The sequence below is a fragment of the Mustela nigripes genome, chromosome 2 (assembly GCF_022355385.1).
Source record: "Mustela nigripes isolate SB6536 chromosome 2, MUSNIG.SB6536, whole genome shotgun sequence".
NCBI lineage: Eukaryota > Metazoa > Chordata > Mammalia > Carnivora > Mustelidae > Mustela > Mustela nigripes.
Genome location: NC_081558.1, coordinates 28,920,733 through 28,937,587, shown reverse-complemented (window position 1 = coordinate 28,937,587; position 16,855 = coordinate 28,920,733). Strand labels below are relative to the sequence as shown.

General features: G+C 37.2%; 1 protein-coding gene across 14 annotated transcripts in view; it reads left to right on the top strand.

Annotated features, from left to right (window-relative positions):
• FHIT (fragile histidine triad diadenosine triphosphatase) overlaps positions 1-16,855 on the top strand; it is a 1,435,937-nt gene that overhangs the window by 354,569 nt on the left and 1,064,513 nt on the right. For all 14 annotated transcript variants that reach the window (XM_059390064.1, XM_059390066.1, XM_059390068.1 and 11 more), the window contains one exon: positions 12,886-12,936. The gene's annotated coding sequence lies outside the window, so the exon portion shown is untranslated. The remainder of the gene's footprint in view (positions 1-12,885; positions 12,937-16,855) is intronic.

The following is a 16,855-nucleotide window of genomic DNA, read 5'->3' as shown; positions in this document are numbered from 1 at the left end:
GAGCCCCTTAATCCTGGAGAGGCACTATTCTGGTTCCCTGTCGGAAGCCTGTGGAAGCCTTGCTTGGAGTAGTGGGGGAAGTAGGCAGAAATAAAAATTGGGTATTTGCTCCAGGAAAAAAAAAAAAAAAATGAGGCACCTGGGTGGCTCAGTGGGTTGAGCCTCTGCCTTCCGCTCAGGTTATGATCTCAGGGTCCTGGGATCCAGCCCCGCATCCGCCTCTCTGCTCGGCGGGGAGCCTGCTTCCTCCTCTCTCTCTCTGCCTGCCTCTCTGCCTACTTGTGATCTGTCAAATAAATAAAAGATTTTATTTATTTATTTGACAGAGAGAGATCACTTGTGATCTGTCAAATAAATAAGATCTTTAAAAAAAAAGTCCTTTTTTTTTTTAAAGATCTTATTTATTTGACAGAGAGAGATCACTTGTGATCTGTCAAATAAATAAAATCTTGAAAAAAAAGTCCTTTTATTTTTTTTTAAAGATTTTATTTATTTATTTGACAGAGAGAGATCACAAGTAGGCAGAGAGGCAGGCAGAGAGAGAGAGGAGGAAGCAGGCTCCCCGCCGAGCAGAGAGCCCGATGCGGGGGGCTCAATCCCAGGACCCTGAGATCATAACCTGAGCCGAAGGCAGAGGCTCAACCCATTGAGCCACCCAGGCGCCCCTCCTTTTTTTTTTTAAGCTCCTTTTTTTTTTTAGATTTTATTTATTTATTTTACAGAGAGAGAGAGATCACAAGTAGGCAGAGAGGCAGGCAGGGAGAGAAGGGGAAGCAGGCTCCCTGCTGAGCAGAGAGTCCGATGCGGGGCTGGATCCCAGGACCCTGAGATCATGACCCGAGCCGAAGGCAGCGGCTTAACCCACTGAGCCACCCAGGCGCCCCTTTAAGCTCTTTTTAATGCCTATATCTCTTCCCTCCCTGCTGGAGATTATCTGGAGTGTGAATGTGGGCTTTCCATTATATACATATGTGTATGAGGCTGGAGGGTACATGGAAAAGTGCTTCTTTAGGACTATCCTTGTGAGTAAGAAAAGCATCAGCCACTTTATCCTTGGTATATAGGAATACTCACTAAGCCGTGTCCCCTAAATTGGAGTTTATTTAAAAAAAAAAAAAAAAGACAAAGTGAATGCAACCATATACTGTTCAAAGAAAGTAGGTTATATAAATTCTTACTAGTGAAAAGAAACTTATAAGTAAGAGAGACAACTTATTTCTGATTTAGAAAGCCTAAAGTATACCAGTGCAGGAGAAGAGCTTTTTAAAGACTTTATTAGACTTAGATGGGTGTAGGAAGTAGCAGGACCAGGTGTGAGAGGAAAGGGTAATGATAACTATGATTTACTGAGCACCTACTTCATGACAGGCACCCAACTCTGGATAAATAAGAACAAGACAGACAAGAACCATGTTCTCCTGGACCTCCCTTTTAATGAAAATATTTAGAAAGGAGATAGGGATGGTCAGCAAGCCAATAAATGAAGAAAGTAATGGAATGGGATGAGAGCTATTAACAAAATAATAGATTAATGTAATAGAGTGACTTGGTGGTTGTGAAAATGCTATTTAAGATTGGATGATCAGGAAAGGCCTCTCTGAAGAGATAGCATTAGAACTGAGATGTGCATAATTTAAAGTTCCATGATTTCAAGTTGCAGAACCTTCCAGAGATAGGGAAGAGCAAATACAGAGTCCCTAACATGGAAACGGTAACCAAGTTGGGCCAGTACCCAAGACCTTCAAGTGATAAAGGTAGGCTGATCTGGAAGGGTCATAGCAGATTTCCTCCCACTTCTTAATAGCTCCCTCCAAAAAACAGCATGCTGAAGAATTCTGAGTGAGGTCACTCTGGGGAAGCAGGACAGAATGAAAGTGTGAGGGCAGGAGCTGGAGCTTTGGACATCACTTTGGCTCACAGATGCTGTTGCCTAAAGATGGAAAGAAGGCAGGGGAGAGAGAAGAAAATGCTTAGCCTTCCCTGAGGAATCCCTTTTCCCAATTTAGAGGGGAGGAAGTGGAGATGAGGGAAGGAGACTTTGTTGTATAGTGACCCTGCCCTTTAGTGAGAACCACTGTGCTTGAGTATGGTGCATCTGATTAGGAATTGCTCCTTTGAGGGATGTAGGGGCACAGGAAGAGAGAGAGAGAGTGGCAGGCCTGGTCTCCTCCTCCCCACAGGTATTTTCCGATCTAGGTTAGGTATGAGGAAGTCAAGCACATAAAGGATCAGCTAACTTGCCCAACAAGCAAGTGGCAGAAATAGCATTTAAAAGATAGTCTGTTTGGTACAAAAGCAGATCATACTGTTCTTTTTACAGATCAGGATCAATGAATGAATTTTTTTATTTCTTTCCCTAGAAGATTTTATTCATCTCCCAGAGTAAAAAAAAAAAAAAACACTCTTGTGGATTGGCCCAATTAATTTCATCATTGAGTTTAGATATTTAGCTGATTTTTAAAAATCATAATAATTCATATATATTTATATATATTATATATAATGTATTATATATTTTATACATTATATAATATATAAATAAATATATAAATATATATGAATTATATTTTATATATAATACATATATACATATGTATGTATATATAAATAAATTTAGGTAGAAGTCCAGTAGGAATTCCACTTGTACTCTCTTTGAGAGGTGGGAGGTGTCCCATTGTTCAGTTTCCATAGAGGGAATTGACAACAGTCATAAATGGTAAGGTCTTCCTATCTGTGGTGGTATGGAGAAGAGCCAAAAGCCAAATATTATTCCCCATCAAATATTTTCTCTTTTTCTCTTTCTCCTTTCCTTCTCCTCTTCTGTCCCTCTGCTTCCCAGCCTCTTGCCCAAGGTCTACTTTTTGTTCTTCCCTTACATAAAAGGTTGTGTGCAGTCATCTCTAGTTATAATTACATGGTTTTCCCCTTCAGGAGCCAGTTTTGCAACTGATGATAAAAATATTCGGTATCCATGGGTAACTGTAGTAAATATATTTTAAAAGAGATGTACTTTCTGAGAAGAGAGGCTCTTAATGATATGTCCAAATTTATGACTGGTTATCTATTCCTTTGGTTCCAAATACTGACCCTCTGTGTGTCCTCAATTTCAATTTAAAAAATATTTATTGACTTCCCAAGTCTGAAAACACTGAACCAAGTGATATTTGGGACTGGGGGTTCTACTAAATAATGTATTACTGTCTGCTCTAAGGTCAGCTTTGTGAACTTCTTTGAAGACAAATGCATTCTATGCAACATTTTAACTGATAAGAATAAAAATGATGGCTACTGTGTTGGACTGCTCACCACATAGAAGACTTTGTGTGTATTTTACAAAGATTACCTCATTTTAGCCTCACAATAATTTAATTTGGTGAATATTTTCATTCTCATTTTTCAGTCAAGGCAATTGAAACTCAGAAAGGTGCAATAACTCTTAAAGTTAGATCCAAATTAAGTGGAGGCTGGATTTGAACCCCTATCCGTCTAAATCCAAAGCCTGGGTGTCTGATATCCTAAGGATGACCTGTTAGAATTCTAGGGGGTTGAAGAGTAGATGTCTTTGGAGAGTCTGGCCTGGGTAGAGAGAAGGCGCCATAACGCTGGTCATCACCTTGCCATGTGATGTTAGAGCAGAGGCCTGGTACTAGAGGCTTGGAATTCCAGAGTCCAAAGATTTCCTCTTAGTTAACCTTGCTAAAAATTCCCTTAGAAAAGGCAGTTGGATAGTAAAGTTCTCAAGAGTTGCTAAATTTGAATATGTAAACCCCTGTAAATGTACAGTAACTCCCTAGGGCCCAGGGAAGTATGAAAATGAGGGGGAGACATAAAAAAGATTCAACTTAAGGGAAACAAAAGAAAGCAAAAATATCTTATGAAAAATAATTGGAAGCAGATTTCAATCAGGAAGCGGAATTGTAAATAGACTCATGCCAAAGGGGGTGCCGAAGACAATGATATCTGGATTAGATCATTTAGGAGCTACGCAGAGGCTGCAGCCATAGGCACTCTATAAATTTATGACGATGGTGATGATGGTGTGCAGCAGTAAGCAGGAAGGGCAAAGTAGGGAAAAGAGGAAAAGAAAGTGGCTGAGCTGCATTGCACCATAAATCCAGGAGAAAAATATTCTCTCTTCAGATGTCCAGGGTAAAATTGTGCCTCGAGTTCTCTATTTCATTTGGTATACCTTATTCCCATAAAGGAGCGCCTGGAGGGAGTTCATATGAGGACCAAAATTGAGTATATCACAAAAATGTCCACTGATAGGAAAATCCATTTGACTTTCCCTCTTGCTGTGGTTTTACTCGAGGCAGAAATTTGAAGGAAGAAGAGAGGGAAGGGGGGAAAAGGACAAGGAAGGAAAAAGAATTACAGTTTCTAGATATTGTGTCATCCCATTGCTAGTAAGTGCTGGCGAAAGGGACCTATGGATCGATATGTTATGTAAGGTAAGAAAAAATGAATTTCATGAGTTCATGTGCTTTCCTGGTAAAGTTGATAGGAATGCATTTTTGAAAAAGAAACAGGCCCTCCTAGTTTGTTCATCTTATGGTTTGAGCCTGATGTACCATGTCGTGGCTTTGGAAAGAGCAGGCCCAGTTAGGGAGTCAGTCGGCTGAGATGTGACCCAAGCATAAAGTTGTGCTTCCTGTGGGTAATGGATTCACCTTATGCCCACTCAGAACGCAACTCCTGGGTGAGTTCACCTCTATTTTAAGCTTCAAGTATGCAAATGATGTCTGTTAATCCTGTCATCCCAGCCCAACCGGAAATGCCGGTTTGAAAAGAACAGAAGCAGTTGCCATGATACTCTCTACAAGACTTAAAAGAGCAGTGTGTTTATGGGTCGGGTGAAACAAGGCTTAGAATAAAACCCAGCATATCTATTGAGCATCTTTCTGTGTCAGTCACTGTATCTGGTGTTTATATATTTATATATATATATATATATATATATATATATATATATATAAAACCTTATTTAATCTTAATTATGACACACATACCTATTAATATATTAAGGTTATAAAATTTTCATGTTAAACAACAGAATAGACTCTGTTGGAGGGTTTATAAGTTTGTATTTCACCACCCGTCCTTGGTGGATACTTGGTAGTCTCTTAAAGACAAGGTTGTTCGAATTCCCAGATATGTGTAGGTTGACTTTTCTGTGCTTCCTTTCTGTAGCCTAGCTCACTTGTTTGTTTCCAGATAGTTACCATCAGGCTTGAATAAACAAAGCAACATAACTCACACCCTACAGGTGTGTAAATGATCTTCAATGTTAAGTTTGACTATATGCAACATTTGCCTTAGGCGCTAGCTTTATTGCTCAAATCCCCCCTGTTAAGAAGATAAGATCTACTATAGTGCTATATAGGCTACTTAGATCTTTGAGAATACCTTGGTGTTTCTATTTACTATATATGTATATACATTTCTGAAGCCTCCCTTTTCTCTCATTTTTTCATGTATACCCCTGCTATGTGGTACAATTTATTGGTGACAGGTTTAATTTACAAATACATAACATAATTGGTCTGAAGGATGACAAAATTTTAATTTAGTTCAAATTGTTCTTTTATTTTATGTACTTGTTTGAGAATAATAATTACTATGGGGCCCCTGAGTGGCTCAGTCGGTTGAGTGTCTGTCTCTTGGTTTTGGCTTAGATCATGACCTCAGGGTTGTGGTATCAAGCCCTGCGATGGCTTCATGCTGAACGTAGAGTCTGCTTGGGATTCTCTCTCTCCCTCTTCCTCTGCCTCCCACTCTGCTCCTTCCCCCCATTCGCACATGCTCTGAATCTCTTTCTCAAAAATAAACAAATAAATAAAAAATTTTAAAAGGAATAATAATTAATATGTTATGCTGTATTGATTTTTTAAAATTTTTATTTATTTTTTTAAAATTTCTTTTCAGTATGCCAGAATTCATTGTTTATGCACCACACCCAGTGCTCCATGTAATATGTGCCCTCTTTAATACCCACCACCAGTCTCACCCAATCTCCCACCCCCCGCCCCTCCAAAACTGTCAAATTGTTTTTCAGAGTCTATAGTCTCTCATGGTTCATAGAGTCCATAGTCTCCATGTCCTCCATGTTATTTCTTATGCTCCACAAATAAGTGAAACCGTATGATAATTGACTCTCTCTGCTTGACTTATTTCACTCAGTGTAATCTCTTCCAGTCCCATCCATGTTGATACAAGAGTTGGCTATTCATTCTTTCTGATGGATGCGTAATACTCCATAGTGTATATGGACCACATCTTCCTTATCCATTTGTCCATTGAAGGGCATCTTGGTTCTTTCCACAGTTTGGTGACTGTGGCCATTGCTGCTATGAACATTGGGATACAGATAGCCCTTCTTTTCACTACACCTGTATTTTTGGGATAAATACCCAGTAGTGCAATTGTGGGGTCATAAGGAAGCTCTATTTTTAATTTCTTCAGGAATCTCCACACTGTTTTCCAAAGTGGCTGCACCAACTTGCATTCCCACCAACAGTGTAAGAGGGTTCCCCTTTCTCCACATCCTCTCCAACACATGTCGTTTACTGTCTTGTTAATCTTGGCCATTCTAACTGGTGTAAGGTGGGATTTCAATGTGGTTTTGATCTGAATCTCCCTGATGGCTAGTGATGATGAACATTTTTTCATGTGTCTGTTAGCCATTTGTATGTCTTCATTGGAGTAGTGTCTGTTCATGTCTTCTGCCCATTTTTTGACATGATTATTTGTTTTGTGTGTGTTGAGTTTAAGAAACTCTTTATAGATCCTGGATATCAGCCTTTTGTCCTATTGTCATTTGTGAATATCTTCTTCCATTCCATGGGTTGCCTCTTTGTTTTGTTGACTGTTTCCTTTGCTGTGCAGAAGCTTTTGATCTTGATGCACTGTATTGCTTTTAAGTAATATAATTCAACTAAAAAATGAAGCATGGGGGCACCTGGGTGACTCAAGGGGTTAAAGCCTCTGCCTTCGGCTCAGGTCATGGTCCTGGGATGGAGCCCCACATTGGGTTCTCTGCTCAGCAGGGAGCCTGTTTCCTCCTCTCTCTCTGCCTGCTTCTCTACCTACTTGTGATCTCCATCTGTCAAATAAATAAATAAAATCTTTAAAAAAAAATGGAGCACAAAGAGCCCCCATATTCCAGTGGAGGTTATGTCCATATTCTGCTGGGTGATCTGTATAGCAAAGCCTTAAAGCCACTAAGTGCTTATCATTTGCATAAACACCTTATGAAAGATGATTATCATTTAAATTACAAAGTTGTTCCTTAATTTTCTTCTGACATGTTTGTTTTAGATGCATTGCCTGTAGTTCAAAACTGTATTACTGAATAGCAACTGTTGCCTCCCACTGTGTCTTTTTTTGTATTTGATACTAACAGACACTTTTATTTTCAGTGTGTTGTCATATAAATTTATTAATTACTCAAGTAGTTTGAAAAGTTGTCCCAGACTTTGACCTGTGAATTAACTAATGGAAATTGTAATAGAAATGGAAATTCAGTTAAAGCTGACTGAGGGCTCTTGAAAATGTCTGGGATGATCTAGGTCTGTGTTTATGACATTAAAAGGAAACCAAAGTTGAGATGTAAATGAATAAACATCAGCACTGGAAGGTATTTGTATAACCTACATAAGTGCTGGGGCCATATCTGGTTCAGTCTTATAATAAGAGAGCAAATGAACTTATTGAAAAGTAACTTTTTTTTTACATTAAAACAAAACAAACTTTATATTGATTATCAGAAACAAAAAAATAACATTAAACAGAATAATGTATTCTTGGCCTAGGCTCTTTTTTTTTTTTTAACAGCTTACTTTTTGTTGTTGTTGTTGTTGTTTTTGGGAAAAGTAATTTATAATTTTACTCAGGTCTTTTAAAAAATTTTGAGCATTCTTTTATTCATTACACATGACAACTATTCTTTTTTTTTTCCTCCGTATAATCAGTTCCTGGTTTCATTGATCTCTTCTATTGTTTTTTAGTTTCTATTTCATTTATTTCTATTCTAATCTTTATTACTTCCTTTCTTCTGCTGGTTTTAGGCTTCGTTTTTTTTTGTTTGTTTTTTTTTTTGTTGTTGTTGTTGTTGTTCTTTTTCTAGCTCCTTTAGGTGTAAGGTTATGTTGTTTATTTGAGATTTTTCTTGTGTCTTAAGGTAGGGCTGTATTGCTAAAAACTTGTCTGCCATGGTTGTTGTACCCTAAGATTTGGGACCATTATGTTTTCATTTACAGTTGTTTCCATGTATTTTTTAAAAATTTCTCCTTTGATTTCCTGGTTGACCCATTCATTGTTTAGTAGCATGTTGTTTAATTCCCATGTATTTGTGGTCTTTCCAAATTTTTTTCTAGTAGGTGACTTCAAGTTTCATAGTGTTGTGGTCAGAAAGTATGCATGATATGATCTCAATCTTTTTGTGCTTGTTGAGGATTTACGACTTAGAATGTGATCTATTCTGGAGAATGTCCCATTTGCCCTTGAAAAGAATGTGTAGTCTGCTGCTTTAGGATAGAATGTTCTGCATATATCTGTTAAGTCCATCTGGTCCAGTATGTTATTCAAAGCCAATGTTTCCTTGTTGATTTTCTGCTGATATAACCTGTCCACTGATGTAAGTGGGATGATAAAGTCCCCTAGGATTACTATATTATTATCACTTAGTTCCTTTATGTTTTTTATTGTTTTATATATTGGGGTGCACCCATGTTGGAGGCATGAATATGTACAATTGTTAGATCTTCTTGTTCGGCAATCCCCATTATTATGATATCGTACCCTTCTTCACCTCTTGTTACAGTCTTTGGTTTAAAATCTAGTTTGTCTGGTGTAAGTGTGGCTTCTCTGGCTTTCTTTTTTGTCATTCATTGTATTATAAATGTTTCTCCATCCCCCACTTTCAATCTGCAGGTGTCTTTGGGTCTAAAATGAGTCTCTTGTAGGCAGCATATAGATGGATCTTGTTTTTTTAATCCATTCTGATACCCTGTGTCTTTTGATTGGGGCATTTAGTCCATTTACATTCAGAGTAATTATTGATAGATGTGTATTTAATGCCATTTTATTACTCATTTTGTTGTTGCTTCTGGAGATCATCTCTGTTCCTTTCTTTGTCATATCTGATCTTTCCTTTCTACTCAAAGAGTCTCCTTTAATAAGTCTTGCAGGACTGGTTTAGTGGTCACAGACCCCTTTAGCTTTTGTTTGTCTGGGAAACTATCTCTCCTTCTATTCTGAATGGCAGCCTTGCTGGATAGAGTATTCTTGGCTGCAGATTTTTCCCATTCAGCATGTTGAATATATCATGCCACTTTCTTCTGTTTTGCCAAGTTTCTATTGAGAGATCTGCAGCTAGCCTTATGGGTCTTCCCTTATAATTTAGGGACTTCTTTTGTCTTACAGCTTTTAGCTTTTTTTCTTTATTGCTATATTTTGCAAATTAAATTATGATCTGTCTTGGCATTGGCCTGCTTTTGTTGATTTTGATGGGAGTTCCCTGTGCCTCCTGGATCTGGATGTCCAGGTTAAGGAGGTTTTCAGTTGTTATTTCCTCAAGTAAATGTTCTCTCTCTTCTTCTTCTGGGACTCGTAAATACTAATGTAATTACGTTTGATGGAGTCACTGAGTTTCCTATACATGTCAACTATTCTTAAAATCCTCTTCCATTCTTTTTCTCTTTCTAGTGATCTTTCACTTTGCCCTTCTCAGGAGTCAAGTATTCTCTTTCACCCCTTCACTTTCCTTGTTATACTCTTTATATGAAGGGTGTGGACTTGGGCTTTTATCCCAATCTTCCAGTTCTGTTTTTGTTATCTGTCACATAATTCTGCATCACAAATATTAATAGTTCTTTTAGAAAGGGGGTGAAGGGAGAGGTCAAGCACAATAAATTTCTTTTCTGGGGGAATGGAAGGTTTGGAACACTAATATTTTAACCAAATTTGTCATTAGTGCACTTAAAAAATTGATTAAATCCATTGCTTATTAAATTCATTGTTAATACCAAGCTGAGAACAAAGCATTATTAATTCCTTTGAAAATAAACTCTGTGTTCAGTGAATTTAATAAATAGGAGAAGTAGAAGCCAAAAAGGATGGAATTCATTAATTTGGGACAAAGGTAGAGTAGAATATTAGAGAAAATCCGCAGATCACAAAATTATAATATAGTTACTGAACAAGTATGCACCCTCAGGGAAAAATGATCAAGGGGGTCACAGAGGACGTTGAATAATAAAGCAACTATGTAGCACTAATGAAGACCAAGCTGAATTCAGAAATAAATTAAGAGAAATGGCAAGACTTTCTTTCCTTCATATTCATTCTAGGGAGATATTTTCTCGCTCTTGTACTCATTTTGTAGGATTCAGGAAAATTTCAGCTAAATTTGGATGATAGTCACAGGTATGATTAATAATTTTTGCAAAGAAAAAATGAGTGTGATTCTTACAGGAGAGGATGGCACCTGTCTTCACTTGTGGCTTTAAGAACTGATTGATATAATAGTGAGGCATATTTGGTTAGTCTCTGGGAAAAAAAATATCACATGACATTAGATATCAGAAAACATTAAAAATTTTTTTAAACTTTTAAAAGATTATTTATTTATTTATTTATTTGGGAGGGAGAAAGAGAGGGGGAGAGAGAATCAGAGCAGGGGGAGGGGCAGGCAGAGAGAGAGGGAGAAGCAGACTCTCCACTGGGAGGGGAGCCTGACTTGGGACTTGATCCCAGAACTCTGAGATCATGACCTGAGATGAAGGCAGATGCTTACTTAGCGGACTGAGCCAGCCAGGGCCTCCCCCATCACCTTTTTAAAAAAATAGACAGTGTGTTGAATCATGTTCTGGGGAATGATTAGGAGATAAGTTTTATTTTTGAGCTCTTAACAACTGTGGAGGCAGGAATAAGAATGCTCTGGATTAATCCATGTAGGGTTTTTCCTGCTGCAGAGTCAATGATTTTGTGAAGTGTCTTAAAAAATCTATTCCCCAAGATTGCACAAAACACCTTCATTCCTTTTTGCGCATACATAAGATTTATTTCTTGTTTCTGGAACTTACTACTTAATGCTTCTGCTAAGTTCATGAATATTTTAAATCAATTACTTAATCAATAGAGAAATTTTTCTCCTATTATATTTGGCTAATTTAACATTTGGCCAAATCAGAATGGTTGAATAAGATTCTACCAAATGTTATATCTTTGTAGTCTTTTAAAAGGTATTTGCTAGGATCCATGTATTCCTAAAGAGAGTTGAGTTTTTTTCAACAAAATCATCTAGATCACAACTGCTCTTGTCTTATTTTGAAATAAGCAGTACATCTTTTAAATGTGTATACAAGTTTTTATTTTATTTTATACATATTTATTTTACCATTATCTCTCTCTCAGTAGCTAGAGAGGTATACATACACACTTGTGTTAACCCCAGTGTGTTCGAATTGATGTAGACTAGAACTTAACCTTATGTCCTGAAACTATGCCATAGTGGTGTACTCTAAACTAGAACCCTCATATTGTTACCTTCTTGGGTGAGAAGAGAAGGATGAATACTGTGTCCTTCTTTCTTGCTTATCATGGCATGGTTGTGTTTTTCTTTAACACAGAGGAAAGGAAATTCATTATTAGTTTCCCTTCATTTCATTTCAGATAAATGTGGGATTTTTACTAAGCTTACAAGAAATTGTATATAGACCATGTGGGGAAGTAGCCTGTGCTATCAATAGATAAGGTTTCTAGTTATCCTAATTTATCAATTTTGTAGGTATTACTATGTCGGCCTTTTGAATTTCAGCTTGGGGAGTAAATGCTCAAAAGTTTCAATATCCAACAGGACAAGAACTGGTAGACTAAAGGGACTTTCTGCTGGTTGCTTTGGAGGGCAAATTATTTCTAAGACTTGCAAAGCTATTTTGGTTAGGAACACAGAAATGATAATTTTGGCTCTCAGTGGCATTTATAAGGAATGATTTATAGTGGTTGAAGTCTCTCTTTGGATTATGTTTGTTTGTTTTTTTAAAGATTATTTATTTTTTTATTTGACAGACAGAGATCACAAGTTGGCAGAGAGACAGGCAGAGACAGAGGAGGAAGCAGGCTCCCTGCTGAGCAGAGACACCCCAACCCCGACTCGGGGCTCAATCCCAGGACCCTGGGATCATGACCCGAGCCAAAGGCAGAGGCTTTAAACCCCTGAGCCGCCCAGGTGCCCCTGGATTATGTTTTTATTAACCTTTTTCTATTGAATAGATTTGTACTTTGATGTTATTTTGACATAATAAGATGGTTGTTTCATTTCCCTCAATGAGGCAAAAGATCCACCTTATAAACATTTCTACCCTGTGGTACCACCTGAATACCTCTGAGTCATGGCTTCAGTTCAGCTCCTGAGTCAGAGAGAATTCTCTCTGGAGTTTTCAGCTAGAGTTTTCCAATCTTAGCTTGCTATCACATTGCCTGGAGAACTTTTTTGACTCCATTCCTACTCATGTTTTAAACCATATTCCCTTCCTCCCTCACTTTCTGGTGACAAACCTGATGCAGCCTAGCTTTGGAATGCCTGACTACAGGGCAGTCGAATGCAAATCTCTGTTGCTTCTAAGATAGTATTCTGCTCCATAGATCTTTTCTAGTCTGGAGGTCAAAGTAGTGGGGAACCTTAAGTTCTTAGTAGTGCCCTGACAATTTAAAGAGGTACATCAGTGGAGAGGCATATCTTCCCAGGGGAGTAGATAGAGGGTTATAAGGATGCTCCTCAGCTCTTAAATTACTAACCACCTGGAAAATCTTTCAGATGACTTAAGCCCATGCCTTCTCTTTTAGATATTGTGCCCATGTTAATTTGAGTTTTCATTCTTTCAGGTTGCGTGGACACTCATTTTTCTTAAACACCTGTCTCCTCTGCCTAGCAAGGTAAGAAAAAGATACATAAAAACTCATTTAATTTATCTAGATTCTTTAATAGGTTTAAACAACTTTCTCATTTGCCATTTGAATATGAAAGACTTTTTGAATATCAAAAATTTCATGTACCTTGAAAAGAAGTTTATGGGTGCCATTGGCTGCCTGGTTGATAAAATGACTTTGGTGAGGGAGAATGTTAGCAATATATGAATGAAAGATCATGATTTGGGTGTTATTTGGGCTAAGGTAGAAGAGAAGTCAAACTCTGAATTATTTTTTTCTCTGGTGGGAGATCAATACTGTCTAGACATGGTCTCATTATGACTTTGCATTGACTAAGGCAGACTCGGTCAACAGTAGAGCCGACATTCCTGTAATCCAGGCTGCTGGTTGGGAATTTGTGTTACCTGTTACTACAGAGAACCTCTGGTTCACTGTTGTCCAATCTCTGTATCCCAGCATCATCCCTCTCAACTGTAGGGTTAGCCTAGATGACAGCATATGCCAACTCCTGACCTTTTTTTTTTTTTTAAAGAATCTGAATCCTAGAAGTTCTGGGAGCTGCTCTCTAGGATTTCCTGGCATGCTTGGTGATAGTTGCATAGGGCATGAGAGGAACTTCAGAGCATTTGAATCCTTTGTGGTCTCTGAAACATAAAACCAGAGACAGTCGTACAAGTCACATGTAGAGGCCCCAGGCCACATCTAAAAGCCCAGCTATATTCTCTGTCATACAACTGCCTCCTCATTAATTTCTATAAATAATATCCTCATAGATGGAAATGTCACCAGTTTTATATTCAGATTAATTCTTGTTTATAAGAAATTTTCATCTATTTCAGTATATTTTTAAATTGAGGAGGTTTATGATTCTTCACCTAGCATCAGAACTTAAAAATCTGGTCTTCTCCCTGTTAGATATTCAGACTCCTGGCTGTGCTGCTCTGCACAGAATCTTAAGTCCTTCGTTTGTGGTTATTTGTTGGCATTTTGCAAGAGAGTGAAGCAATGTCTGAGCCACTAGAGGCCAGAGGTGGCCCAGCCTGACTGGGTTTCCAACAGAGGAATAAATGTGATTTGTCTAGCATCTTTACTTTTAAACTTTGGGAAAGATGACCGTAGACAGTGAGAAATAATGCTGATTATATAAAGGATTGCTCATGATAAAAGATCTCTTTCTGGAAATTTAAGTGTTCTGGTAGATTAGCATTATTGATCATTCTCTTTCCACATAGTCTACAGATGATCTTAGAATCCTGAAACTATTATTCTTTCTTGTCTAGTGTTAATTAGCAGAACAAGGAATAATCTAATTAAAAGACAACAAGGATGTGTTCTAATTGTTCTAATAAATTATGCTAATACTCAATGCATTTAGTTACTTTTCAATAGGAATTTATTTAATGGGTTGACAGATTGTCCTTTATGGCCACAATCTTAACTTCCATTTCTTCTAAACAAGACAACTTACAGTAGGATAGTTAACTGTCCAAAAATCTGTTGGGTCATTAAGAGAATCTAAGGTTCCATGTAGTACATATGGATGAAGAAATGGATCTGGTGTTTTCTAGATAAAAGAATGACCCAAGACAGAAGAAGTTAAAATAATGACCAGTAGAGTCTATAGTAAAAATCAGTAACTGACTGTTGCACTGAGGACAATGGGCTTTTCATTTATTTTTTAATTATCAAGTGCAGTGCTGATAACATGATACTAACTCATGTAATTGTGTTTGCTTAGTTTTAGCATTTTATACAAATCTGTTAGACACCATATTGTTAATTACATATATGAGATGGTGCCTGCATTAAAGTAATGTCATCATGAGGCAAAAATTCAGGAAATCACTTCTGATAGCCCTTATGTTTTCTCCAGAAGACGCCAGTCTCCCTGCTGATTTGAACATAATTCAGATATAGTTTGTTGTATGACTGTATGAGAGGGAAGTCTCATTGCAATGTGGAAAAAAGATGCCAAGAAGGACCTGAGGAGGAATAAAAATCTGTGTGTAAAATGGCGGGAAGCATACGGATCAGTTCTAAATAAATACAGCCACTCGACATATCTGAGAAAAGCTGATTCCCAGGTTGATTTCTGTTGTTCTCCCGTGACATGACAATCTTTGAAATTTAAGTAACAAGCCTCCAGGTAGAAAGGGATTCAGTACTTATCAAGACTAGGAAGTGTTTTTGGAAGGGACATTTTCGCAAAAGATAGCAATTTTGTGGGAATAATTTTCCACTTTTAGAAAATTAATCCATTCAAATTGTCAAGTTCATCAAAGAGTATGGGGCTGGCAGGAGTACAGATTCTAGTTTATACTCATAAAGTTAACTTACTTAAGAAGAGCAGCCATAGAGACAAAACAAAACAACATGCACACCATAAAAAAAAATGAGAATTAAAAGAAAATTATCTTCGGTGGCAAAAGAATGCAAGCAAATTTCTTCCCATTCTGAAGTGCATCAACTAAACATGTTGGTGATTTTTTTGGCTGCTTGTTCCCTGTCTTAATATTCTAGTTCATGTCTTCATTTTCAAGGGGACACTTTCATATGTTCTTTTTCTGTTCTAAAAAGGTGACATTTCTTTCAAGTCCATCAGGCTTGAAGATTTCTTTCCTTTCAAGGAGGCTGAGTGCTATAGAGCTCCTAACCCAACTGAAGACCCCTCAGCACCACGTCTAAATTAGATCAAGTGCCCGGGTGGGTCTGACCTTCCTTGTTTCTAAGGCATTGACAATGTCTGCCTTTGGGAAGCAGCATGGATAGGACACTCATTTCTTTTCTCTTCTCTTCTTTTTTTTTAAGCTTTGACAATTTTTTTTTTTTTTTTTTACTGTGGCAAAATAAAAATAACATAAAGTTTTCCATTTTAAGCATTTTTAATATATAATTCAGTAACATTAAATACAACTTTTTAAAATGATTTGGAATGAAAATGAAATAAGCCTGTGCTCAAATAAGCACTTACATTGTGCAGAGAGATTTTTACATTTTTATTCTGCTTTTTATTTGTTTCCACCCATTCTGAAATTAATTTTTACCACAAGTGTGATACTAGTTCTAACCAATTATACCCGTCTATGTGAAGCCAGAACAGAATTCCATCTACATTTTAGAAGAGACTGTAGATGCTCCTAGTGGGTTGGGAAGGGTATGTGGCTAGGGATCCAGATAATTAATGGTGACTGGGGGCTAGAGGAACCATGTTTCTCTCTGAAGGTCCTATGGACACTTCTGGAGCTGAGTGTAAATTTGACATGTTGTACATAAATCTGATATTTTTTTCTCAGCTTTCTACATCTCTTATTTTTGAGTTTCTGCTAAGATTCAGGAACTTAAGGCTTTCAAGTACTGAATGAAAATGACAGCCAACTTGGAATCAACCCAGAATCCTATAACCAGTGAAAACATTCTTCAGGAATGAAAGGAAGTCAAGATATTCTCAGATTAAGGAAAACCAAGAGAATTTGTGACTAGTAGAGCTACTCCAAAAGAATAGCTAACAGAAAGGAAATGATTAAAAACAACAAACAAACAAACAAACAAAAGGAACCCTGGAACAGAGGAAGGAAGAAAGAACACAGTAAGCAAAATACTGGTAAATACATTAGGCTTATTTTTTCCTCTTGAAATTTCTAAATTATATTTAAAGACTGAAGTAAAAATTATAGTACTCTCAATTTGGCTGCAAATGATTACAATATTTAAAATAATTATAAATGGAGACAGTAAAGGGACAAAAAGGGAGGTAAGCTTTCTATACTTTATTCAGACTGGTAAAATGACACCAGTCATTTTGTGTTCTCAAGTTATAAATGTATAATACCTAGAGCAACCACTATAAAATTATACAAGGAGATGTACCCCCAAACACTTTAGATACATTAGAGTTCCAAAAAAATGTTCAGATAACCTACAAGAA